Consider the following 25,696-nt stretch of genomic DNA (forward strand, 5'->3'; position numbering starts at 1 on the left):
CGCTACCAAGAGAGAAGGGAGGCGCCCGGGCGCTCCGGCTAGCCGCGGGTGCCCCTCTGCCCCTCGCAGCCCGGCTCGGTGAGTGACAGCCGCTCGGGACGCGGGCCCCGGGGGCCAGGCCGGTGCCTCGCCCGCAGGGGCCCAGCGGGTGGCCGTGCCCTTGCCCGTGGCCGGCCGGCCAGCACCCCCTCGCCGGCTGAGGTCGCGGGAGCCCAGTGAAAGGAGGCGTGTGTCAGACGTGCACGGCCCCGGCATGGGGGTTCGGTAGACTTTCCCAGCCACAGACGGCGGCCGGGCTTGCTCCTTTAAAATCCCCGACGACTCACCCGATTACCCTGCCGCAGTTCTGACCCTGCCAAGGTAACTGGTCCACATCCTTCTCATCAACCCCCGGAGACAGACATTTGCATCGGGGGCGTTCTTGGTTTGCAGTCCTGGTGGCAATCGCTCTTACCACCCCCCTCCCCCTTCACTTGTTTAGAGTGTCTTGGAAAAAAAAAAAGCAACCCCCTCCTTCAATAACACGGTGCTAAGTACTGTCCATCTCTTGTAGTCGTGCCTTACCATGACTGCAGACCCCCGGCCGGCGTGTGTGCTAGAGACACAGATAAATTCTAACGGCAAGGAGATTTGTTCATTAAACACCTCTCCCATCCCCCTTCCTGGGTAGAGACTTGGGCGCTTGGTAAAGTGGCCAAGAGTGAGGGCAGAGTTAGGACACCCCGACCGGCAGGGGTTGGGGGGAGTCCTCTGGTCTTCTGGAGCCAGGGGCTGTGCACAGGGGTCTCTGGCAGAGGGCAGCGAGGCAGGAGTTGAGGACTGCTGTCAGGGGCTGGGAAATCCTTCTGGTGATTTCTGCTGCAGTCGTCCTAGGTGTCTCCCTCCTGTCCTCTACGCCTCACTCCCTCTCGTCTCCCCAGCCCCTTCCCCTTCTCCAGGGAGTCTCTGAAGTTGCCAGGAGGTCACCCGACCACCATTTGAAGTATTTCCAACCAGCTCCCCACTGCTCCCCCTCAAGTCTGTTAGAAGTGTCTGCAGGATAGAGTCGCCCTCCTCTCGCCCCCGTGTTTGCTGATGGGAGATTCTTAGAGAAAGACAGAGAGGGCAAAGCTTTCCTCCTCCTCTTCTCTTCCCTGCCTAGCTGCACCCCACTCCCCCTCCCTTTTCAGAATCTTCCTGTGCAATTCTGGAAGAGTCCGGAAGGGCCTGGAGAAACCCCCGCATGCCTGGGCACTGTGGAATGGTGGTGTGTGTGCATTCATGTATTGTGCTTGCCTCGGTGCTGTTGTGAATTGCCACATGGATCTGCTGAGGCTGGGGGGTGGGCACGCTTGCTCTGTTTGCGTTGTACTGCCAGCCCAGTGGCCGTACACCAAGGCACAGGCACGCACAGAAAGCCAGTGTTGAAAACAGCACCTTCTCTCTGTCTCAAAAAAAAAAAAAGAAAAGAAAAGAAAAGAAAAATCTCAGCATGGGAGTTAAGACAAGCTGTTAGGTCCATACAGGACCTCCTACTACCTTCAAAACACCCCTGCTTATAATACTTTAAGTGAAGATCGACAGACCTGCAGGTGTTTGGAAGTGCTCAGAGCAGCTGCAGACTCAGTCTAGTTTTGAAGTGAAATTCTTCTTTGTTTCTCATTCTGCCCAGAGACCCAGTAGGGGAGTGTGTTTGGAAATGCCCAAGTTCAGGAGCAGCAGGCAGGGAGCGGAGTTGGGAGTGCTGTCAGGGTTGTTCGTTTTTTGTGCAGTGGATTTGATGTTATCCACATGAGTTAACCAACCTGGGAGACACTTGTGTCATTGTGGGAAAGGGAGGGAAATTTGAAAATTCTCAAACCTGAGCCGAGGTGTCGATGACATGAACAAGGGGCATAGAAACCTGGATGGGGACAAACTCACGAGGATAGGGCCTCTTCTCCTGCAAACGTGAAAAGAATTAGGTAGATCGCAAAGCTGGCCTACGTGACCTTTCGAACATATGTGTGTCTCTGTGCATGACTTTGTTATTTTTACCTAGATCATAACTCTTCAACGTCGAGTAACACAGAATTAGAACCACGTGTGTTGAGGTAACACTGTGCACAGACTCGGGTGACGGACACCGATAAGAGATCATTTATTTTCTTTAATAAATCCAAGTAGCATTTCAATCTTCACGCAGGGTGTATACTGAAACCTGCTGGTTTCCTGTAAAGGGAGCAAGGGGACCTTCTTTTGGGGTCGTGCTTAGAAAAAATAGAGCAATCGATTAGGTTCCCACGTGTGCGCCGCTCAATTTGTTCTGTACAGTTTTTTTCCCAGACATCAGCAGGATAGCACGGGGGGACCACCCTTTCATCTTCAATGGAGCACCACTCTTACTGCACCAGTACTGCAGTCAGAAGTGATCATCAGGGTGGTTTTTCACATTGAGTCCAGAACTTGGATCGGCGGGAACATGGCAGGGCAGCTGAAGGGCTGCGAGGGGGGTGTGACTGAGAAGAACGTTCCAGGCTGTGCTCTGTAACCTTGAGCACAGGGGCATCACGGGCGCAGCGAGACCGTCAGGTCAGCCAGAGCCCACCAGAGGCAGTGGGTTTACGTTTGACAGGGATCCTGACGGTCTCTTTTTCCTGCTGCAGAGATGTACTTTGCCCACAGAAGGCATGGCTTGCCTGATGCCTCGGGGCATTTAAAATCTTAGAGGAATGCCTGGGTCAGTGTGTCGCAGGAAAAGGTGTCATTTCTGAGGTTCTCCTTCTGTTTCCAGATGTAGCAAGACAAGTGGATTTAGCCCTGTCTCGTTCATTTATTTATTTATTTTTATTGATGTCTTGTGTGTTTGGCGGTGGGAAAGGCAAACAAATGGCATCAGAGGAAGTTGACGTTTGCCTTACAGATTCACCTTTGAAGTAGGTTTTAAAGAAGCCCAGAAGCTCTGGTTACCCTCGTGAGGGGAATCAATGGTCTAAAGTAGGAATTTTTGTATTTGTTTCAAAATTGTCTGGAAACTGCGGGAACAGAAAGATTTCGAGGGGAAATGCCCAAAGCCACATTAATGAAGAAAAACACTGGTGGGATACTTTTGAATAATAGATAGCCCAGGCCCTGGTGAACCACAGGCTAAAATCTTTACACAGGATTTTTATGGCTTTAAATTGGCTGCATTGTAAACTAAGCTTGCTACTCTGTTAAGTCATTTCTTCTTTTCAATTATTTAGCATTTCTGGCCACCCTGTCTTATGTGGTCTTTTCCTGCGTGCATCCGTAATATGCACGGTGGTAATTGCTTGTTGTGAGTGTGGGAACTTTGTAGCGCAACTGGGTTCCATTTTAACTCCTCACGACAAATGTTCCAAAGAATGCAGGAAGGGGAAAAGACTGTTATGGAAACAGACGGGACCCTATGAAATGGAGGTCGCCTCAGCATCCAAAGCACCTGTTTGAATTTGAGTCACTCTCACCAAGCAGCCTTGAGGGTCTGTGCATCTGAAAACACTGTATCTCCATTTAAACGCAGACCCTGTTTTCCCCGGAGAGCAGTCGGTGAACCTTTCCGATGAACCACTGCCGTGAGAAAACCAACTACAGTTTTCTCCGTGGACATTCGAATCTCTCATTTTGAAGTGGTGATGGACCAGGTTTCCCAACCCTGGGATTTCTTTTTTAATTCGTGTCAAATGTCTTTAGCAAGTCAAAATAATGTACCGGGGCCTCTGGGGCCAACAGATTTTCTCTTGCCATTTTGCCGTTAGTGTTTGAGAGCTGTGAGATGATCCGGCTTCCTACGTCGTTTGTAGGCTAGCGTTGCCATGCGGGTTGGGCCTTAGGAATCAGAGCAGGACATCACGAGTCAAATCTAAGAGCACTCTCGGGATAGCGGGTGGGGTGGGGCCTGTAGAAAGGTTGAAAGACCTTTCTATGGAATCCTCTTCTTTTGATTATTTTGAACCAAAATTATAGAAGTGCCTTGTTTTGGAATCAGCGGTGGTGGTGTCTGAAAGGGAGCCCGGGAGCCCGCAGGCCATCCTTTCAAGACATGATGGGGAAAGGAACACAGGCGTGTGTGAAAGAGAATGTAAACGCACAGCCCTAGGGTTTTCCATCTTCAGGTTCAGGTAACTGGAAAAAATCTTTGCGAATCTTTCCACAAAAATTGCCACAGTACACCTTGTTAAGGTTCGAGGCCCTGTGTGTCTTTGTCACACAGCTAGGGAAGTCCTCTTTCTCTGGGAGATGAGATACCATTAATTTCCTCCACCCTGAAGAGTTCCAACTGGGAAAAGCCACTACCCCACTGACTTACCTGCCCCACTGTATTGGGTGTAAATCCCGCCTCTCCCCCGCCTCTGCCCTGTCTTCATAATGTGTGTATGCCACCACCCTTGATAATCCCTGAAGTTTCCAAGAACCATCACGAGCTTTAAACCAGGTCTCTGTGTATACTTCTATCACGAAGGATACTTTGCTCATTTAAATAAGTGAATGCTCAGTTACCCAAAACCCAAAGCAGGAGGGCGTGAATGCATCTGGAATCCCGGTGAATAACTGAAAGACACTGGCGAGGCAAAGATGTTTTATTGACTTGTGAGCACTTACGGCGGTTTCAGGTGGCACAGCTGCTCAAATAAATCGCCTGGCTGGGACTCTATACAGGATGCTAATTAACGAATGTGTTTGTTTTACTTCCCTTATACCAAAGAATTTTTTTAACTGGGTAAATATGCATATCTGACATAGTAATTTTTTTACCATTTTGAAGATTCGACTTTAGGAGGCTGACTTTACGTGATGTTGTTAAAACTTCCCTGTTCCTGCTCCGGTAGGTACTGAACGCAGTAGGGTAAACCGTGTCTCTGGATATCGGTGTGACCAGGGTGGCTCGTTCGAATTCTGGTTCTCTGTAAGATATATTAGAATAATAAGGCTGGTTTTATGACCAATATAACTAATATTGACGAGTACTGATTTTTATCAGCACAATTACAGATTGTGAGGCAAATTTCCATGTATGTTAAATATGAAGAACAAGAATAACTAAAATGTGTATAATGTGTTACAGCTTATAACTATCCATTATCCATAAACTATTCTTTTGAATACTATGTATTGCCCTTTCTTAAGAAGGCAATCCATTTTTTCGATGTAAACATTTGATGAAAATATTCTTTTATTAGAGTTTCCTCCTTCCCTTCCTCTTTCCCTCCTCTCTCCCTTCCTTTTTTTTTCTTCTTTCCGCTCTTAATGGGCAAACATACCATGATTTTTCTGTGTGTGTGTGAAACATGTGTAATTTGCCCATCATACATTTCTATTAATAAAGGGACTGTAACAAGCAATCCAACATGATTTTCGGAATATATCTCCTGCCTACCAGTGTTCTTGAGGAAAAGGTAAGGTTACAGAAATCATTTCATGCCCTGTATGTTTCCAAACATAAATCAGGGAAATTGTTAGCGAGTTATAGCTCTTCTTAGAGACTGTGGCTGTAGTGCTATAGTAAACACAGGCTATATATTTTTCCAAGTTATTATGTGTGGAAAGAAATCCAAAGTTGGCCATTTCGAGGAACCGTTTAATTCAGTTATCAGGAATTCATTTTCTATTTAGTACGGACATTTATTTCCAAAGGTTGCAGAAGTAGGACATAATGCCTGATGATCCTTTAGATCCATCACATTTAGAGTCAGAAATTTGCTCCTTTTCGCTAATGTATATCCTACAAACATTGATCTTCAGCGAAGGACAAGCCAGAAGGGTGCGGCGCAGGCCTGACGATGTCACCTGGTCCCCTGCCTCATCAGAGAGCAGGGGACCTCAGTGTCTTCGTTTCCAAGAGGGGGTGGGTTTGACTCCGTGTTCTCCAACGTACTTCACCCCTGAGTGAAATAATTGACTAGTAACGAATGAACCAGTTAATTACAGCCCTGCTTATTTCTATTCTATATAAACAAATCACTTACTAAAGGAGGGCCTCCTGCCATGGCCAGAAATATTAGTAAGTCGAGTAGGCACTGAGCACGGGGTGAGTGGCTTGGAATGACAGCTTTACGAAATTTAGACACTCAAGTTTGCATTACAAATTCTCATCTGTAGATCACGTATTGAGTATTCAAAACGCGCTTTTTCCGCAGAAGGTCATCTCACGTGCTGACTACTGGGTCAGGGATGATCCTAGGGAATGCTGGGATTCCTAGAATCACTAGGAACGCTAACCTCTAGTAAAAACCTCTGTTACTTATTAGAGTATTATATATCGGTGACCAAAAAAATGTGAAAACCTGTTCTATTATAAGACAAGTAATGAACATGACAAGAAGGCAACGGAACAGAATGACAGCTGTCTATCATTCATCTAGGCCCTGGAGGTTGATGTTTAAGGGAAGGCACATGTCACTGGAAGTTAACAAGGAGGGTAAAAACTATTGGGGAGGCTCTGAAAGGGATGATTAAAAAACTTTGTGGGTCTTTAGAGGCTGGTTACAAAATAGATGGCCTTTCCTTCCTTCGGGATAGTGTAACTGTAGCAGTATTTGTCACCGGCGGTATGTTTGTCTGCTCACGTCCAAATGCACTGAAAACCGGGACCATGAGGGAGAAGGGAGAGGAAACCTTCTTCTCTGAAGTAACTGTCCAGGGTATGAGAGAAGACAAGGCAGAAGGTAGCTGGAAGTAGAAGACAGAGGCATGTTCGTGTGTGTGTGTGTGTGTGTATGTGTGAGGTAGCCTGGTCTGCATGTAACTGCTCTGTGGCACGAGTAACGAAAAGGAACAGGAAAGAATCGCATGTGTGCACATTCCCCGTCTGTTAGAGACTTGCAAAAGCCCTGGAACCTGAGTCAGAGCATCCATTCTGAAGTTCGTGTGGGGCTGCTCATTGCCCAAGTGATCGTGTAAGATCACTAAATTCTCTGAATTTGTCTTATCTGTAAACACGTGGGTAATAAAAGCGTCTGCTTCCGAGATGGTTGCCAGGGCTGAGTGAGACTCGTGGGTATAAAAGTGCTTGACAACTGTGTTTCCAGGGGTGGGCAAAGGTAGGGTTACAGTTGGGGAACGCAGAGTTTATTCTCGTATTATTTTTCGTTAATTATTGTATTGTCTTCTTTCCTCGGGAATAACTGTGGACGCACTTTCGCCTGACTGGGTGGGTTAAGGTGGTGAGGAAGAGTCCGTGGGTCAACCAGCTCTCTCTGCTGATGGGGTCTGACCCAGTCTTGGGCCAATTTGTTTAGGTCCAGAGTGGTCTTATTAGGCATGTTTCTCGTCAACGGTGGTCCAAGAATTGTGGTGGATGCATGACATGTTTATTTCGGGGAAGAAGCAGGAAATAGTGCTCAGCTGGCCAGTTAAATGTAGCAAGCCTGATAATTCTAACCTACGTGATGCCAGGATGTGGGGCTCAGACTCAGTTCCCTTTACAGATGGCCACAGCCTGTGTCGCTACGCAAGTGAACGACCCAAAACAGAAACAGGGAACGGAATCGCTGTTTTCTTTGTCTCGAACATTGCTTGTCCTTTGCGCATCTGGAGTTGATATTAATCTAAGCTTCGTGGATTTTCATTAAGGCTGAAGGAATCATTGTCCGGCAGTACATACTTATAAATAATGTTAGGAGTTGTAAATTCTTTTAGAAAAAGATTTCCAGGATGTAGCAGACCCAGTGAATGTCATACGTGAGTTGAACTCAAAAGTTCTAGATTCTATACCGATCCCTTTCAAGAGTATTTTTTGTTTTTATGTATGATTCGCTAATAAATATCTAGCCAATTCTTCCATCAGAAATGGACTACATTTCAAAGTATGAAATGAAGCCGTCAATCAACAGTTATTCGAGAAATTTGGGCTGCTCCTACAGATGATATGTTTTTAAAAGGCAGACCCCAAAGTCTGCTTGGAGCCTTCCTAAGACTGGCCGTGCTCCGATTCACAAGATAACGATCAATAGGTCTCGACACTTTTTCATCTGTTATAACTAGAAACTAAAATGACCCTCAGAATCAAGAGTTGCCTAATTGGGATCTAGTTTGAATTGAACAGTAAATATGTAATCACTCTTACCAAAATTCACAAGGCCCTCCATATACACAGTATATTACACAAATAAAGACGGCCACCTTTGGGTGCTTTAAACATGAAGCGAAGTTAAAAACTGGGACATGGATGTACACAGGAAGCCATTAAGTTAGCAGAAAAGGAACGCTACGCGGCGAGTTCATATGTGTGCAGGGGTGAGCAACCAGCTGCCCGTGGGCCGCATGCAGCCCAGGATGGCTGTGAATGCGGCCCCACACAAAATCATACATTTACTGAAAACCTTTTGTTCGGCTCATCGGTTTTCATTAGTGTTTATGTGTTTCATGTGCGGCCCAAGACAGCTCTGCTTCTCCCAGTGTGGCCCAGAGACGCCAAGAGGTTGGACGCCCCTGCGAGTCTAGAGTCTGCGACACATCGGAGGCTCAGCTGGTGGCCAGGCGATCATTTCCCAGCTGTGTGTCCTTCCCCTCTGTCAGCCACGGTTTTCCCGTTTGCCGCCCGGGCGGCATATCATCTATCTCCTAGGATTATGCTGAGACTCAGTGTTTGAATGAGCTGAGACAAAGCCTTTGAAAGGTTTTTGTGCTTTAGGATAGCGACTGCTCACAGTTGGGGGCGCAGAGACAAGCAGGAATGACCTAGCCCGTGGAGCGATGCGCTGGAGAGTAGCGGCCATGTCTCAGTCGACTTTGTCCCCTCACTCCGGTGTCTGTGTGGCACTGTGGCTGGTTCCTGCAGGAGGCTCAGTCAGCGCTTGCAAATGCAAGGGCGCCAAGCCCGTGGTCAGCCCGTGACACGCATGATTCCTTACATCTTTACCGTAATCTTGTAGGGGAGCTGTCTTGTCTCATCTCATCGATGAGTAGGCAGGGGTTCAGAAGTTTCAGCGACTCCCCACCGCACGCAGGTAGAAAGTAGAAGGGCCAGGAGAGGAAGCTCAGCCTCTCTGCCTCCGGGGACCAGACTTCTCATCGCATTCTGTGGGCTTTTGCAGGGGAGGGAGTTGTGATCCCTCCTGAGCAGCAGTAGGGCCAAGGTGAAAGTCAAGGCTTTCCTGGGGCCATTCCCCAGCTACCCAGAGGGCTGCTGGGCTGGCTTTCAGAGAAGTGGAAGAACACGACCCCGGGATGGGCCTGGCAATCTCACGTGGCCTTTTGTTAAACTGTCAGTTCTGCTTTCTGCCCTTGGACGTAAAATGCACGCAAGTGAGAAAACAGTGCTTGATATACCATAACCTCGACTTGTCATCGGGACAGAAGGAAGGCGTAGGACAGTGAGGGCCACTCAGGTGGCAAAATGGCTAAGCAGCGACATGGATTAGGTTTGTTATGGCAACCAACAGCCCCTACCCCCTCTGCCTCTTACATTCTCTTTCCCTCTTAGAGCAGGCGAGGTCTCGAATTAAGAGAGGGAAGCAGGGTGGTTCCACTATAGACTAGCCTGTCCCGTATTCTCTCTATTGCATCCTTGCTGCTAATGCCCCCACAGCCTGGTGTTTGAGGGAGCATTTCACGAAGTGGAGTTTAAAATGAATGCTAATAAAATGCCCCTCCCCCCCGAAAAACACCAGCCTCTACCTTAGGAAGCAGCATACAGAATTGGGTACCCCACCACCCCATCCTAAGTTATTTCCCCCCCATTATTTGGGAGGGACGCCAGAGGAGGCCTAGATGCCCCACACAGGACTAGAATCACACTGGGGGGAGGGGGGAAGGTTTATGTAAGAAACAGAGGGCCATACCTTGTGGAAGCTGGGACTCAGTTTCTACGTCCTGTGGAGATACAGCCCATGGGAGGTCAGGGCAGGACGGCAGATGTAGAGAAGGCCGGGGGTGGGGGGGGCTCCAGGGCTGTCAGAGGCCAGTGGGTAATAGTGTTTGGTTTCCCAGGAAGCACACCAACACGCCGAGGTGACACCTGGTGGGGGCACATTCCCCGCCCTTAACCCCCCCGCCCCATACCCCCCCTCCCCCAGACCGGTGGCAAAGTCTGCCGGCTGAATTGTGTGAAGTTGTCAAAGGTTGCTCTGCTCTCCAGCACTTGGCACCGGCCCCACTGAAATGCGATGCCATTGGTTTTCAGTAAAGGTTCCTTTCTGCAGGGCTGCAAACGCAGATCAGCTGCCACTGTGTATACACAACCCGGGAGCAAATCAGCCGGCCCGGTTCCCGCAGCCTTTTCACCCCCAGACTTTCCAAGACCTCTGCACGCAGGAAGTTTCCTTCTCTGTTGTCCGATTTAGCACCATGCTCCTGTCATCAGATCCGAGCGAGGCGCCTTGCTGCACAGTAGAGAGGCTTCCTTAAGACATTTGTCCTTGAAACTGCACCAAACTCTTGGAAGAACCCAGAACGTGTGAGTATGTGTGGTTTAGGCAGTAGTACAGGGTTGAGCTGCGATCAACCATTATACAATATCCGATTAGCTGAGCGGGAGGGGTTGCTCTGACGTTCTGTTACATTCATTTTCAGTTCGTCCTGAGGAAACAAATCAATTGTAGCTTCTGATACAGTGACTTTGCAGTAGATGGGGTTGTAATATGTTAGCTTTAACTATTTGCTGTTCTTCCTTAGCATTTCTGTGTGACTTGGGGGGGGGCAATTATTGTGGGCATTAAACTATAAAACTTCTACATGTTTATTAGGAATTATGATAGCTGGACATTATCCATGTCCATCTTGAGAAACAAGTTTGCCTGGGGTGGGGTGGGGGGGATGTTTTTAAAGACTTAACCACAAACATTTCACGGGCAATAGAATGAATATATTCTATTCTTGCTCCAAATAAAACGTATTAGATTGCAGTTTGAATTTACTCATAAAGAGTAAATTAAATTCCACTGAGATGTTTGTTTTCATTGAGCCCTACCCAGTGCTGTCTGGTGTTTTATTGTCTCGTATGTCTCGAAGCGACTTGCTGGGATTGCAGTCTGGTTAAACCCGTGCGTAGGTGCTTGCTGGGGCCTCTGAACATTCAGGTGCAGTGAGTGCGCACACGGCTTTGGTGGGGGGGTGGGTTCGCTTTCCAGGGTGGTCGTGTTACCTGTGGGAGCTTTCCAGATGCACCGCGTGAAAGGCTGTCAGCTGTGGCCCACAGACCGGACCTTCTGAGACTCTGAGGTCCAGTCCCGGCTCGTCCACTTCTCAAACTCCAACCCAAGTCCAAGCCCCCTTCCTATCAATTTTTAATACGCACAAATACTTAGGTTTATGAGATTAATTTCTCTCAGATTAGCCTGATTGATAGCTGGACTGTGGTTTCTTAAGAGCTTGCTCCCTGAAACCCACCGCAAAGCTGCATTCCATTTCACTAGTGAGTGTAGGAGCGGGTAACCATGGATCCTGCCCCCACGAACTGCCCGCGCAACGACTTGTTGTAAACAATACAAATGAGCCAGCAGGGCAGAGGCAACCAGACATGAAATGATTTTAATAGAAATTACGGTAAAAGGTCATGTGATGTGGTATCGGCTTCTGTTCAGTTTTAAAGGGAAAGCCTTTCTTTTCCATGCCCCCCCCAGCCTCCCCCCGCCCCGCAAAAGAAACACACAAACCTATTTCCAAATAACCCAAGTCGCAAAGTCTGCAAACTTGGCTGTTCTCACTCTCTGCTTCCATGGAGAAGGGTGGGCAATGTGATCTGGGCAGAGTGGGGTGACTTGTGGACTTTTCACAGTAAGTACCTTTATTTTAGAAACAGAAAGGGCGTCTGGGTGTTCCAGAGCTTCCTCCACGGGCGGTCACGTTGGGTGTGGGCTAGCGGTCCTCTGGCTTGGAAGGAAGAGGAGCAGTCATTTTGTTGCTTAGCTTTTCCCCGTAATAGAACTGTCTTTTCTCTCCCTTCCGAAATCCCTGGATTCTCGAATCTTGGTCTTCCTGAACATGGTTATTTGCTTCCCAAGCAACTTCTGCAACCTGGTGATGAACATAGGCGGGTCCGGGGAAGGGCTGTTTCCAGCCCCAAGATTTCACCCAGGTAGAGCAGACCTTTGCTGGCTTCCAGGCAGACCAGGTGTCCCCGTACACGTTGCATGTTTCTGGTACAGTGGGCTTCTGCAGGTGAATAGGATTGTGCTCTTCAATTTGCCTTCAACCAAGACATGTTAACAAGATGTACCTGTGTTAAGGGCGAACCTCGTGGGTTGCTGGCCTGCTGATACCAGCTGTGTCTCATAAAAGGAAATGAAAGAAGGAACTCCAGGCGGCAAGCTAGGGGGAACCTTAGAAGCCAGATGGGGACGGGGGGAGGACCTCGTCGGCATCCTGTGTGCAGGCACGAAGGGGCTCGAGTCCCAGTCTGAGACCATCGTGGGTTCTGCGAGCAAAGGTCTGTATCTCACTGTGCTGTGTCTCAAACTGAAGCAGGTCCTCAGGGGTCTCTCTAGCCCACACCTCCCATTATGCATAGCTGTATCCTCTGGGAGCAAAAGGTAATGATTATATTTTACCTCCTTCTTAGCATTCGGATATTTCTCAGCAGAGGCATAATTGTACATATATTGGTATCGTTCTGAATAACAGAGTTGCAGGTGTTTATTTTTCTATCAACACCTCCACTACGATAAGTTCAACCGGCACATGAAAGAGGGTACAAGGGTTGTAATTGAGAAGTTTGGGAAGATGTCGGAGCTCCGGCCTCAGTCCCCCGGCTACTGCCCTTGAGATTTGTATCGAGCAAACTGTTTAGACCTGTAAGTGTTAACACAGTGCTTATGGTTAAGCTTTTTTTTTTATTAAGCTTTTGAAGATGATGGTGTGCCTGACTGCATACTTAGACTGAAGAATTCTTCATGATGTTGTAGTTAGCCGGGGCCTAGTGCTTTGTTTGTTATTCTTGAAACTCACTGTGCTTATGAAAAAGAAACTAATCACATTGGGGACAGTGAGGAGGGGGGAGCAATTTGAGGCTATGTAGAAATAGGAAGTTTAAGGGAGGTTTTGGGTAAATTATAGTAAAATATATTATTTCTACTTTCCCTGGCCTGGTCTCTCCAAGTTGAAGGACAGAAGTAAAGTGTCCGCTGTAGGGTGGTGAGGAGTCCAATCTTTGGAGTCAGACGTGGGCTGGATGGAGTCTTTGCTCTGGACCTCATTGGGCTCAGGAGTTTGAGGGAAGGGACTTCACCTCTCTGAGCCCCCAGACCCTCCCAGTCGGGGGGGGGTTGTGTGAAAGGGTTAAAGGAGCTAAATGCACGGAAAGTATGTCCCACCCTGTCTGGCCCGGCTGTAAGTGCTTGGTAAACTGTTGCTAGTTTCCATTGTTATTCTGACGGAAGAAACCTAGTCCAGTCCTGTTCTCAGCGCTGGGTCAGAGAAAGACGACCTTCACGTCAGAGTTTGGTCCTCTTCCAGTGAGATGCGCACTACCGTCACATGTCATCGCCCGGAAGACGGTGATTCATTTGTAGCACAGTGTGGTGTTCTTCATAACATTCACTAAAAGCCAACATAGTATCTTAATACAGTATATTTTTAGTTTCATGTGATTTTTCCTTTGCAAAACAAACAGTACAAATATTTAGAGAAGCTAATTACTTTTTTGGGGGGGATTTAAGATTTGTTGTACTAGGGTATTAGAGCAACATGCACATTTTATCTGCAACCGTATTGCTGACCTCAGGAGCAGGAAGACACATAAAAGTGTAAGAAATTCTAAGTACATCTATCCTAAAAGCTTAAAAACAGTGGTTACCAGTTGTTCTCAAAGATAATCTATACACTAAAGGGGAGTGGTAACTGACAGGCAAGTGACGTGGAGGTTGTACGTTACCAAGGAGACAGGTCTTGGGAGGATGGCCTACACACATGTGTGCCGTGCCCTTTGACCTTCCTGAAATCTAAGCATCCTGATTCTCTTTCCCTTCCTTCTTTCCCGCAATCTGTCTTTTTTTCCCCCTTCCTCATAGGTTTTATACCTTCCCTCAGCTAGACAGCATTTCCTCTTGCTTTGTGAACCAGAAAGGTTCAGAGACGAGAGAAAGAGGGACCTGAGGCCCATGGTCTTTTCATGTGGCCCTGGTTTTATAAATGGAAACTGGAAGAGGAGTCAGACAAATCTGTTTTTCTTTCTCCTGCTATTGAGCTGGCGAGGCCCATCTGAAGTGCCCGCACACCCCGGGGAAGTTGCGCGCACTCCCGGTTTGTTGACTCATTGATTAACCGGCGTGAAAGGAAGGGGCACGGCCCTCGGAGGTTCCCTTAGTTGTGAAGGCTTTGAAGCCCAAGCTGCAGTGTGCAGTTGGGACGGCTTCTCCATGACCTCCCAACAGCTAATCTTCTTTAAGAACTGAATCAAAGCAGTTAAGGGGTTTTGTCGGCTGGAGGTTGCCTCCAGTTGGGTTTTTGGCAGTGGCACGGAGAAGGCACTGCATTCCTCGCAGGGACAGGAATATTTTTCCAGAGAGGAATGAGGACAAGGTGCCAGCAGCGACCTCTGGAGAGAGACCCTTGTTTATGTGCTGCATCTGCAGGCAGGGACAGCTGTTCGGTGCAAGACTTTCTCACACTCGCCCAGCCAGTCGTCTCAGCCACCCGCCTGGTGGCCAGGCCAGTGAGCGCGCTCACAGGGTGCATCCTCTTCTCCGTCTTCCCCTCCAAGGGCAGAGGAAAAAGCCTGTGATAAGGAGCGATGTCATGCGAATGACAGTGGGTATCTGCTGTTCTTTTTAATGAAAAATTTTCCATCTCCCTGCTCTGCTCCACTTTGGCAAACATCAGCTTGTTTTTTGTATCTATGGGCCCATTCCTATTTTGTTTTGTTTACTCACTTTTTTTTTTAGATTCCACATACAAATGAAATGGTACAGTATATGTCTTTGTTTGACTTATTTCACTTAACACCATACCGTGTAGGTCCATCCATGTTGTTGAAAATGGCAAGATTTCATTCTATTTTAGGCTCAGTAGTGTTTCACTGTATATATGTACCGCTTCTTCTTTATCTAGTTATATGTCTGTAGACACTTAGGTTGATTCCCTGTCTTGGCTATTGCAAATAATGGTGTAATGAACATAGGGCTGCATATATATATTATATATTATATAAGTATTTAATATTTTATATATATATATATTTTGCCTATATCTGCTTTGATTAGTGTTCTTGTTTTTTGGCGATAAATACCCACAAGTGGAATTGCTGGGTCATATGGCTATTCTATCTTTATTTTTTTTTTTGAGGATGAGGGCAGTATGCTATCCTGAAATTCTCTCTCAAAATTGCCATTATTAATATTAACCATAGTTTCTTTAATATATAAAACTAACTTAGTTTGAACATAATAAAAGCTGCTCTATATTATATATTTATCATTTAACCATGTATTATGTCATGTTTTATGACAGTTTTATAATTAGTTAATTCTCTTATTACTCTTATGAAATAAATAGTTACCCCCATCTTATAACTGAGACATTTGAGCCTACAAGAGTTGCTAGAATTTGTCTATCTACTGAGTAATAGAGCCATGCCTAAAATGTATTATCTTTCCTGCATAGATTCCTTATACTGCCTCATTAAGTTGGAGACGATTTGCAGAAGTGATGAGAAAGGTGTATTTTCTGGAATGAAAGAGAGACCCAGTAATCACGAAGGGGATTTATTCTAGAACGTTGAAAAGAAACACAAAGAGGGAGGGCGATCACAGTCAAAAGCAACTTAGCTACTCAGTAAGCAGAAAATCTGGAAACACAACCTAGTTCTATTTTATGGGCGGGAAAAGATAAGGGACGAAGGTGGAAAAGTATAATGAATGATGAGGAGGAGAAGGAAAAAGAGAAGGAAGTAGAGAGCGAGGAGGAGGAAAGAGAGAGAGGTGTCAGGAGAGCCCTGTCAGCGGGCACTGGAGCACTCACAGAGGTGGACAATCCGGGGTCATCGTCCCCATTTTAGGCGTTACTTTGTCCAAGGCGACATGAGAGACAGTGCATTTGGGATTCACGCTGGTATTTTACTTTTAAGCCCAGTGCACTATTTTACTATATTATGTCGCCTCTTTGACATAAAGATATACAAAGAGACCCATGGAGAAGACAGAGGGCAGGTACTCGAACAAGCAGGCAAACACCATCAAAACTGCATTTTCACTTTTTTGGGGTGTTAACACTGCAGATTTCCTTAATTCTTAACTGGGCTTTTATAACTCTCGGAGTAAATTAGATTCATCTATATGGAGGAGACTATAGGTGTTTAATATTTAATGCTTTTTGTATAAAGCAGTTTTTACTTCTCTTATTGAATTGATTTTCAAAAAAAAAAAAATCTCGAGCTAAAAATGTCATGCTTTCTTTCCAGTTTTGTAAGTGAAGAAACTGAGTTCATTAGGCTGAGACCATGCCCCTACGGCCATAGCGTTTCCTAGCAGGTATGAAAGTTATTCTTGGTGTTTGACCTCCCAGAAAAAGATCTTCCCCTGTACCAGGATGATGTCTCCTAACATGTGTGGTTATCTGGTAATTGGCCTCTAAGAACTTGGGGGGGCCGTCACATCCATGTATGTAATGTAGGTCTTCCTGGGAAACAGACATTTTGAGGATTTCCAGTCCCAGCTGGTTGCCTTGAAGTAATGGATTAGGGTATGGACAGAGAGCCAGGGCAAGGGGAGGGACCAGACTGAAGTGTGAGGAGATGTGGTCCAAGGCAGATGAGAAAGAAGGAAACGGGAAATCCTCCTAACTTCCAAGGTTAATGCCAAGGTCAGACTTCCTTATCAGTTTAAGCAGAACCCATGAAGTTAGACTACTAGGCAAGGGCCTTAGGTGCCTTCTTGGGAAAAAATAAGTGGTAGCTGCCCTTTTCCAGAGTTTATGTGAAGTAGATTGAGAGAAGGGATTGAGGGGAGAAAAGTGGTGGGTGTCCCCTTTTTCCCTGAGAAGGCCATGGACCTGCATGACCAGCCTTTGGAAAGATCTGCCAGAGAATAACTGTGCTCATTGATAAATGGTTGTTTTCTCGCCACGTCCACTGAAATAACGTGCAGACTGACTCCCTTCCACTGTTTCTCTACATTAAGTCCTTCTAATGATACATGATATTTGTGTAGTGAAAGTTTATGAAGTCACAAATTATCATCTTCCTTTTACAGCTGAGTTCACTCAGCAAGATTAAGTAGCTTGTTTGGAGTAACATTGCTTGTTAAAAAGAGAGAAGACTAGAAATTAGGTTTTGGGACATCTGGATCTAAATGGATTCTGCCTCTTGGAGCCTCCAGTCTCAGAAGAGGCTTGGTGCAGGGTAGGACTTGAGACTGAGTGTAAAGAAAGGAAGGAAGGGGAGAAACTGTTAGGAGAAACAACTTGCAATGCTGTTTTGTTGTGTTGCGGAGGCTTTCTAGGATTACAGGATGGTGGAAAGATTCTCAAATTGTTTTCAACTGAAAAAGTGATAAAAAAAAGGAGGGGTGGGGAGAGGCTCTTTCTCTCTCCCCGCTTGGTCCTCAGCTTTTCCTGTTTCTGAGTTCAGGCAATAGAGTGTAGGGAAATCCCTGCTTCTCGGAAGGTAGAATCGAGGCAGTCTAAGTAAAAGAGAACCAACCCTGTCCACGCAAGCCGAACCTCTGTGTTTATTCGTAGCCCCCCTTTACCAGGTATAGAAGGGTAATCTCTGTCAGTAAGGGCATCTTTTTAAAAAAAGATTTCATTTGCTCATTAGAGGGGAAGGGAGGGAGAGAAACATTGATTGGCTGCCTCTTGCGTGCCCCGAACTTGGGACCTGGCCCCACAACCCAGGCGTGTTCCCTGACAGGGAGTCAAACCAGCGCCCTTTCTGTTCACAGGCCACTCTCAGTCCACGGAGCCTCACCAGCCAGGTAGTAACATCATCCTAACAGTGAAGGGACAACCCGCTGAGGTCCAGTGTGAGGGTAGGGAGTGCCGTGTTCCTCCACCCAAGCAATGTGTACCTTACCATAAAATTGCATGCGCCCGATTCTTGGTTAAAACGCGGTGTCTTTTTTCCCCTTTGGGAGCAAACCTTGTAAGTCGTGTGGCTATTAGAAGGTGAAGCAAATGTGTGCTCTCTGTCGCATGAGCTCTGTGTTACCCATATCAGGTAAACAGGGTCCAAACATAGCTTTGTGCTGTGGGGTGAGTCACTGGTGTGGCTTAATTCTAAGGCAGCAATTTTCAACCAGTATGCCACAAGAATTTTTACAACGTGCAACGCCTGACTATCTAGTCAGGGACACTGACTCTTTTTCCTTAGATTGTCAAATGAGAAGGTGACAGCAGCCTGCACCACAATAGTTGTCCAGTGTGAGTGAGTCCATATCATACCTACTTTTTGTCAGATTCATACACACACACACAAATATATATACTTTTGGTGTGCTACAGAATGCTAGGAATTAGTTTGTGTGCCACGAGATGAAGAAGTTTGAAAATCACTGTTCTAAGACTATGCCAGAGAAGTTACGCATTTGATAATGGATCTGAAATCTTCAAGGCCGAGCAAACACTCCCAGAACGAAGTCCATTCGAGCCATCGCTAGCGCCTCAGAAGTGCAGTGTTTATGACTTGTAGGATGCACAAACCGGCATCCCGCAGATGCCAGCTCTTTGCCCTCAAATGATCATTCACCAGTAGCAGCTACCAGCTAATATTTCAACAGCACATTTAGAAAGTTAAACTGTTAGCCCTCCTAGGGAGGCCAAACACGCTCGGTTACAGGAGGCCTGCTTTAAATCACAATGGTCTACCTCGGTGCTGTTTGTATGCTGAAGCGTGGCTCTGTATTTCTCCCCATTGGATTATTTAATGATCAATTTAATTTTGGCAGAGTTTCACTTTGGTAGTCCTAAAAATGAGAGGAAAATGTTGCCCACATTCCTCGGCTGTGTTACACAGACATGGCCCACAGGCAAGGTAAGAGATAAAAGATCAATTCTTATGGATCTCCTACTCCCAAGCTTTTAAGGCTGCATTATAGAAACTTTGTAATTATTGTGGGTAATCTTGCAGAAAATTAAGTGTGGAGTTTGCATATATGAAGAAGTTTGGACTATTTTGCTTACCATAGCTTGTTAGCACTAACCACCTCGCTGACCCCATCTGGCTTGGGGGTCTCACTTCACTGCTAGTGACATGCTATTTGTGGCCCGAGAGGAACCCTCAGTGGGGGCATGCCATCTGACACTGTATGTAGAGAACAGGGTGTGCGGTTTATTTACCAGGTTCAAATCGACTGTAGATCCATGGTTCCTGGCCAAGAGCATCCTTGCCCCCTAAGGGACACTTGGCCAAGTTGGACCACCTCTCTCGCTGCTGTAACTGGACAGAGGGTGCTAGGGGCCTCTAGGACGTAGAGACCAGGGATGCTGCGAACACCCTAGGACTCATAGGATAGCGCCCCCCGCCCCCCTCTGGAACAGAGAACCGCCCGACCCAAACTGTGAACAGTGCTAAGATAAGCAGTCCAGCTCTAGACCCCTCCAGAGCTGGAAAGGTAAGGGGGAAGGTTGGCTGCCTCTGTGTTTTCAGATTTTTGAAAAATGGCCGACTTCATGATTCAAATTTTCCCAATGAGATGTAGATTAAAGATGAGAAATACAAACACCTCACCTACTGGCTATAAAAACACTTGGAATGCAACAGGGGCGGTGACCGACTGAGCTGCATACAACAATCACCATCCTGACAGTACCAGTAGCTATGACTTCTATAGACGTACCAAGTACCAGCCAAAGTGCCTGCCCATGGACCAAGACAATGATGCTCGAAGCGACTGTCCTGAGGACACATCACGACCATGCCCTTCAGCACTCCTACACTCCGCTGCTCCATCTGTGTGAGGAAGGGGGGCTCCTGGCAGCCANAACACCTCACCTACTGGCTATAAAAACACTTGGAATGCAACAGGGGCGGTGACCGACTGAGCTGCATACAACAATCACCATCCTGACAGTACCAGTAGCTATGACTTCTATAGACGTACCAAGTACCAGCCAAAGTGCCTGCCCATGGACCAAGTCAATGATGCTCAAAGCGACTGTCCTGAGGACACATCACAACTGTGCCCTTCAGCACTCCGACACTCCGCTGCTCCATCTGTGTGAGGAAGGGGGGCTCCTGGCAGCCAGTGTAAGGGAGCAAAGCGCTGACAGTACCTTTGGAAAGAGGAAGGCTTTGTTTTTCTAAATGCCCGTGGTTGCTCAAGCTCTTGTCCTACGGTGCTATTATCGTGAAAGTGCTTCTCTGGGAAACCGGGATTGCCATCATAAAGCAGGTTTATATTTGCTTATAGAGGGAGAAACAGCACAAGGTTTTATGACTCTCGGCTTGCCAGTTTGGTACCTCGTCCCATGCCCGTCTGTCTTCCATTCTCCAGTAACCATTTTCCCGGAACTGGTCTTCAGGTTGCGCATGAATGACAGAGAGTGAGTATTTGCTGCCGCCCAGCCTTGTAAGAACGGAGTGGTGGCTCACACGTGCAGCCGTCACCCAGGTAGCTGTCCTCTGTCTCTTCTCCAGCATTACACGTGGGGACAGGAAGCTCCCCTTTAAATTGTCATCACCAGGGTGGGTTTGAACCACTAAAACCTCCCATACAAAAGGAGAATAGGTAGAATTTCTCCAGGCAAAACTCATGGGAGGTTCTTGGGGAACACATCTAACAATGGAATGTCCCCTGGAAAGGCCACACTGAAAGCTGTACTCCCAGGGGGGTCTGGGTGGGAATGGGGAAGCTGGCTACACTGGCACCTCTCACGCCTGCTGAGGCTTTCGAGTCTCATCTGGGCATCTTACCTTGGCTGAACTGGTCTATTGTGTTAAGCCCTGGTGGCCATCAAAAACCAGAAAGGAAAACATCACAAATCACTAGAAACACATCAGCATTTTGAGCAGCAGAATTTATGGGGCACTAATGGATAGCCTCAGCTATTTATCTTCCTAGGAGTCATAGGGACACCTCTGCCCTTCTCTTACTGTAAGAGGCCTTCCGTCATGGGGCCGTGCCGTAGTGGTCCCCAGCGGGGACTGGAGGGGCAGAAAAGGGGTCTCTGGTCCTCGTTGCCTTTCATTTGATGCTTTTTGCTTCTTTTGCCTTTTTCCCTTTCTCATTGGAAACCCAAAATAGAATGCAGGAAGGGTGCATTCAAGTTTGGGAAGTCTGTACAGAGACCGGTACGACTGGGGGCGGGGAGAGAGAGAGAAGCCTAGTTCATGCAGTCTTTACGTCCTCCTGTTGGAAAGGACTGAGAGCATTTGCTTATTCATAGCAGGCTTCCCTGTGCCCAGAGGCCAATTCCTCCGTGCAGTTCAGATAGGCTGTTTCTGTTCGTCAGGTTCCAAGGAAATCTGTATGGAATGCTGATGCTTTGGAGGATGCCTCCCATTTTGCTCCTGTGAGCTTCAGCCTCCCTCACGTTGTCTTCTGTGGGGGAGAGACCTGACACGCAGGTAATCTACTGTGAATTTTGTATCTCTTACATCTCAGAGATTAAATGATCTCAAATATACAGAACCCCCAAATGCAGTAGGCAAAGGGTTTGGTGTTTTCTGGGGTCAACTACTGTGCATGCTACCAGAGTCTTAGGAAGCTTGACTTAGTGCTTTGTTTAAAAAAAAAAAAAAAGCTGTACTCAAGGAAAGGCAGGCTCCATGCCTCTAGCCCAGGGGTTCGAACAGGCAACTCTGGAGGTTGGGATCCAGTAGCTCCTATTTTTAGAAAGATCGCACGTGGCTTTCATGCACTGGATTCGGAGTTCGAAGAGCGCTGGGTCAGCCAATGCGTTTCTTGCTCCAGAGCACACTCCTGCCCGCAACCGCACAACGGCGTGGGACCAGTAGCTCCTCCGGCTGAAGGTTCCTCTCACCCTGGCGGAGTCTGTGGACTCGCCCTCCCACTTTACCCCAGCTGCCCGCCCCACGTGGTTGGGTGACCTAAATGATGTGATAATGAGGACGGACCAAAGGTCACGAGATTGTTAACATGCGTGAGGAGATTGTAGGGCTTAGCCTATCAGGTGAGGGAAAGGTTAGCACACCAACTGTATCCACACTTCAAAGCCTGCAGCTACTTTGCTGCGCTAACTTAATTATCGGTGCTATTGATATCTTGGGTGGACATATCCATAGCCCAGATACAGTTACTTCTCAGTGGGAGATAGCAGGAGGTGGCTTGTTCACTTGCCAACTTCCTAAAATGCTTTTTAGAGTCAGCTGGGCTGCTCGGTCCTCTCTCGCTCTTGGATTAAATATAAAAATAACTATGGAAAGCATACCAACCCTCTCTTCCCTGTCTGCTGAAACTGCAATCTCTCAGGCTTTTTCTAGAACCCATTAAAGAGGGAGGATGTGAGAAGGGGTGACAATACGTAAAACCCCAAGGCCTCACCGGGGGAGGAAAGAGTCGGGCACAGGGGCACCCGCTAGATCTTTCTGGTTGGCAAAGCGGTGCTTAAGTAGCTCGAGTCTTGTTTCTTCTTCTTCTCATTGTTCTTCTTTCTCTGTGTAACGTGTTGAGTGCTGTTGACATCTTCCCCAGAAGCCCAGAAGGGAAAGAAATACAACCCAAGGCAGGTGATGTTTTTATTGCCAAGCCGTAAAAGGGTTGGACGTTAACAGACGTTTGAAGTGATAGACTGAAGGGGGGTGCCTGTCTTTACCCGGTTGGGGCTGACCCAAACCAGCCTGGTCCCTGTCACCACGAAAACAGCAGCCGGTTTGCAAACTCTTTTCGAAGGGAAGGAGGTCAGCCTCTGCCACTGCCTCTGATGGAGCTCTGGCTGGAGGGCAGCTTTGCTGGGCCGGGTGTTGCTTTAGTGCTGGACCTTCCTGCACGGAGTGTTTTTGCATTCATGTACTTGAGTGGTGGGCGTTATTTTTTGTTTTGTTTTATTACTTTTAACACTTTCAGTTACAGTTGACTTGCACTGTTTTATTGGTCTCAGGTATACAGCACATTGGGTAGACATTTGTATAACTGACGAAGTGATCATCCCAGTGAGTCTAGTCCTCTGTAGCTCGTTGTTACAAAATTACTGACGATATTCCCCACACCGCACTTTACATTCCTCTGACTATTTTTGTAACTGCCACTTTGTGTGTCTTAATCCCTTCCCCTTTTCACCTGTTCTCCTCCCAGCCCCCTCCCATCTGCAAACCATCAAAACAGTCTCTGTATCTATGAGTCTGTTTCTGTTTTGTTTGTTTGTTGTTTAGCTTCCACATGTAAGTGAAGTAACATGGCATTTGTCTTTCTCGGTCTGACTTAGTTCGCTTGGCGTGACACCCCCCGTTGTGTGCATGTTGTTGTAAATGGCACGATTTGATTCTTTTTTTTTTTTATGGTTCAGTGATATCCCATTGTATAGATCAACATTTTCTTTTTATTCTTTGTCTATTGAGGGACACCTAGATTGCTTCCGTATCTTGGCTATTGTCAATAACACTGTGATACACATAGGGGTGCAGATATTTTTCAAATTAGTGTTTTGGATGTCTTTGCAGAAACACCCCAAACTGGGATTGCTGGATCATGTGGCCGTACTCTTTTTCATTTTTAGGGACTCCTCCGTACTGTTTTCCATAGCCGCTGCCCCAGTTTGCAGTCGGTGGGCATCATTCTGGAATCCCCCATCTTTTGACTTTCTGCAGGCCCCGAGATCCGAAAGGTAAAGAGACAGGATTACCCAGACCCCCTCGGGGCACTGAAATGGAACCCAGTGCCCTGTTCTGTGATGCCAAGATGAGGCCTGCTGTTTAAGAGCTAGCTGTTTAATAGGCAGAGGCTGGGGGGATATTTTCAGCTTCCCATTCTTTCCGTTCTTGTAGAGTCTCTCACACAGGATGCCACGGCATTCAAAATGTCATTTTCATGATCGAAAACCTGTGGAGAGTGCCGGAGTGTCATGCAAACCCAGCTGCGGCATCCTGGGTGACTGTCCAAATATTAATACAAATAGAATTAATTCACACGCCAGGGGTGTCCGAGGAGTCCATCCTAAGCTGACACTTACCCGTGGTTGGCGATTTCCCCATGCTTGCCCAGGTTGGAAAAATGTTTGCTAAACAGGGCAGTTCTGGGCCAGTTCTGGGCCACCCTTAATCTCTAAAGTCACTCAAACTAATTTATTAACTAACATTTGATTTTCACCAGCAGCAAACGGAGGTTCACAAGCAGATGGTGGTTTCGTGTCCCGAGTTCTCAGTGAAGTTGTTACAAAAGTTTTACCTGGCACATCACTCTTAATTTATTTTGGGGAAAGAGCAAGGATGGTGCATTTATCATTGGCGAATTATTTAATGGCGCCATTTCTTAGTTCATTAAGGACTTAGTGTAGGTTTTAAATTACATCTGGTTTGTCGGCACAGTGAGGAGGATACTGATTCTGTGTATCTTGCATTACATTTAGGTTGTGGCTGAAGGAAGACCTTGTCTCTCTATTTCTGTAGTGAATTTAATAAAGAAACTATCTTGGAGTAATAACTCCAACAAGGTCTGGACACTCCTCTGGGGGAAGAGGACGGACTCTTTCCCATTTTTAATAAAACCTCGGTGAATTTGGGCTTGCCTCCCTCCGAAGTCCAGTGTTACTGTCTATTTCATATTTATTTACTTCCTATGAATCGGAACCCTGAAAGCAGTTCTGGGAAGAAGATGGTTCTTGTGAGGTTTGTGTTATTCATGCCTGTTACATTTGCTACTTACTGACAAGCATTTAGCTACTTGGATTTATATGATCTCTTTTTTTTTTTTTTTGCTGTTAGATTTTGTTATGTATTTGTGGTTTAATAACCCACCTATCTCTAAAAGAACTGGGAGCAGTATCTTTGTAAGGGGGTGAATTTTCTCCTGTGATTGGCAGGTCGTTTCCTCCTGACTGTGACGCTGGCAATTTTAAAACCTTCATTTTTGTCTTTGTCTTGAACAAGGAGCATTTTACACATTATTAACCCCCGAAAATCCCACTGGATAGATAATTTGGAATGGAAGAACTTAAGACATTTGGGGAGAAAAGAACAAATCCACAAAATCTCTTATGGTTATTCTTTATGGTCATTAAAAATATTATATTTGGCATGCCAGATAAAATAGCCTATCCATGAAAGTGTGATATATTTTAAGATGGAATAATGGGTATAAAATAATCATTTCTAAGCGATATCTTCTCCTTAGTCTGAAGAACTTAAATTTGTATCAATCATTCAGGTATTTCCCTTGTGTCTCTCTCTGTCTTTTCTCCCGAGCCCTGGCATATTCCTGAAAAGAAGAGTAATTTAGATGCCTGAAAAGGCAAAAATCTGTGGATAAGCTGAATTTAATCTGCATAACACAGCCAGCTGGTTTCTGTTAGATCCCAATAAACAGGGTTAGTTCCTGGTCCGTCCCCTCTTCACCCACAGGAGGCCGCAGTGTTGAGGCCAGGGTTCGTTTCTCTCCATCTTTCTTTGCTCTCTCAGCTTAATGATGTGAATGTGAGACTCAAGTCAGCGATGGAGACATCGGGATGTTCAGAGGAAAGGAAGTCACTGGACTCACAAAAACCGTTGAGTGGATCACACTCTCTTCCAATGAAATACAAGTCTGCAAAGACTTCTGTTGACCTTCACAATATGACCTTGATCATCATTCCCCAGCATCCTTTTCCATGACAACCATGTGCTTTGCCTTGCCTTCTCAGCAGGAGATTGGATGGCAACGAGGAACTAGAGAAAAGTACTTAAATCAGTTGCGTG

The 25,696-nt window shown here is 46.6% G+C and overlaps 1 protein-coding gene across 8 annotated transcripts in view; it reads left to right on the top strand.

The window, feature by feature from the left end:
- The window catches only part of ESRRG (estrogen related receptor gamma), a 511,461-nt gene that overhangs the window by 35,430 nt on the left and 450,335 nt on the right, over nt 1-25,696 (top strand). Inside the window, exon 1 of one of the 8 annotated variants that reach the window (XM_037069453.1) lies at nt 7-78. The exons of 2 other annotated variants lie outside the window; for them this stretch is intronic. The gene's annotated coding sequence lies outside the window, so the exon portion shown is untranslated. Of the gene's footprint in view, nt 1-6; nt 79-288; nt 361-10,029; nt 10,376-25,696 lie in introns of those variants that run through there. 5 more of the 8 variants (XM_037069457.1, XM_037069455.1, XM_037069460.1 and 2 more) reach the window with 5 other exon arrangements.

This window comes from Sturnira hondurensis, unplaced genomic scaffold (assembly GCF_014824575.4).
Source record: "Sturnira hondurensis isolate 20B ecotype Veracruz unplaced genomic scaffold, ASM1482457v3 Scaffold0018525, whole genome shotgun sequence".
Taxonomy (NCBI): domain Eukaryota; kingdom Metazoa; phylum Chordata; class Mammalia; order Chiroptera; family Phyllostomidae; genus Sturnira; species Sturnira hondurensis.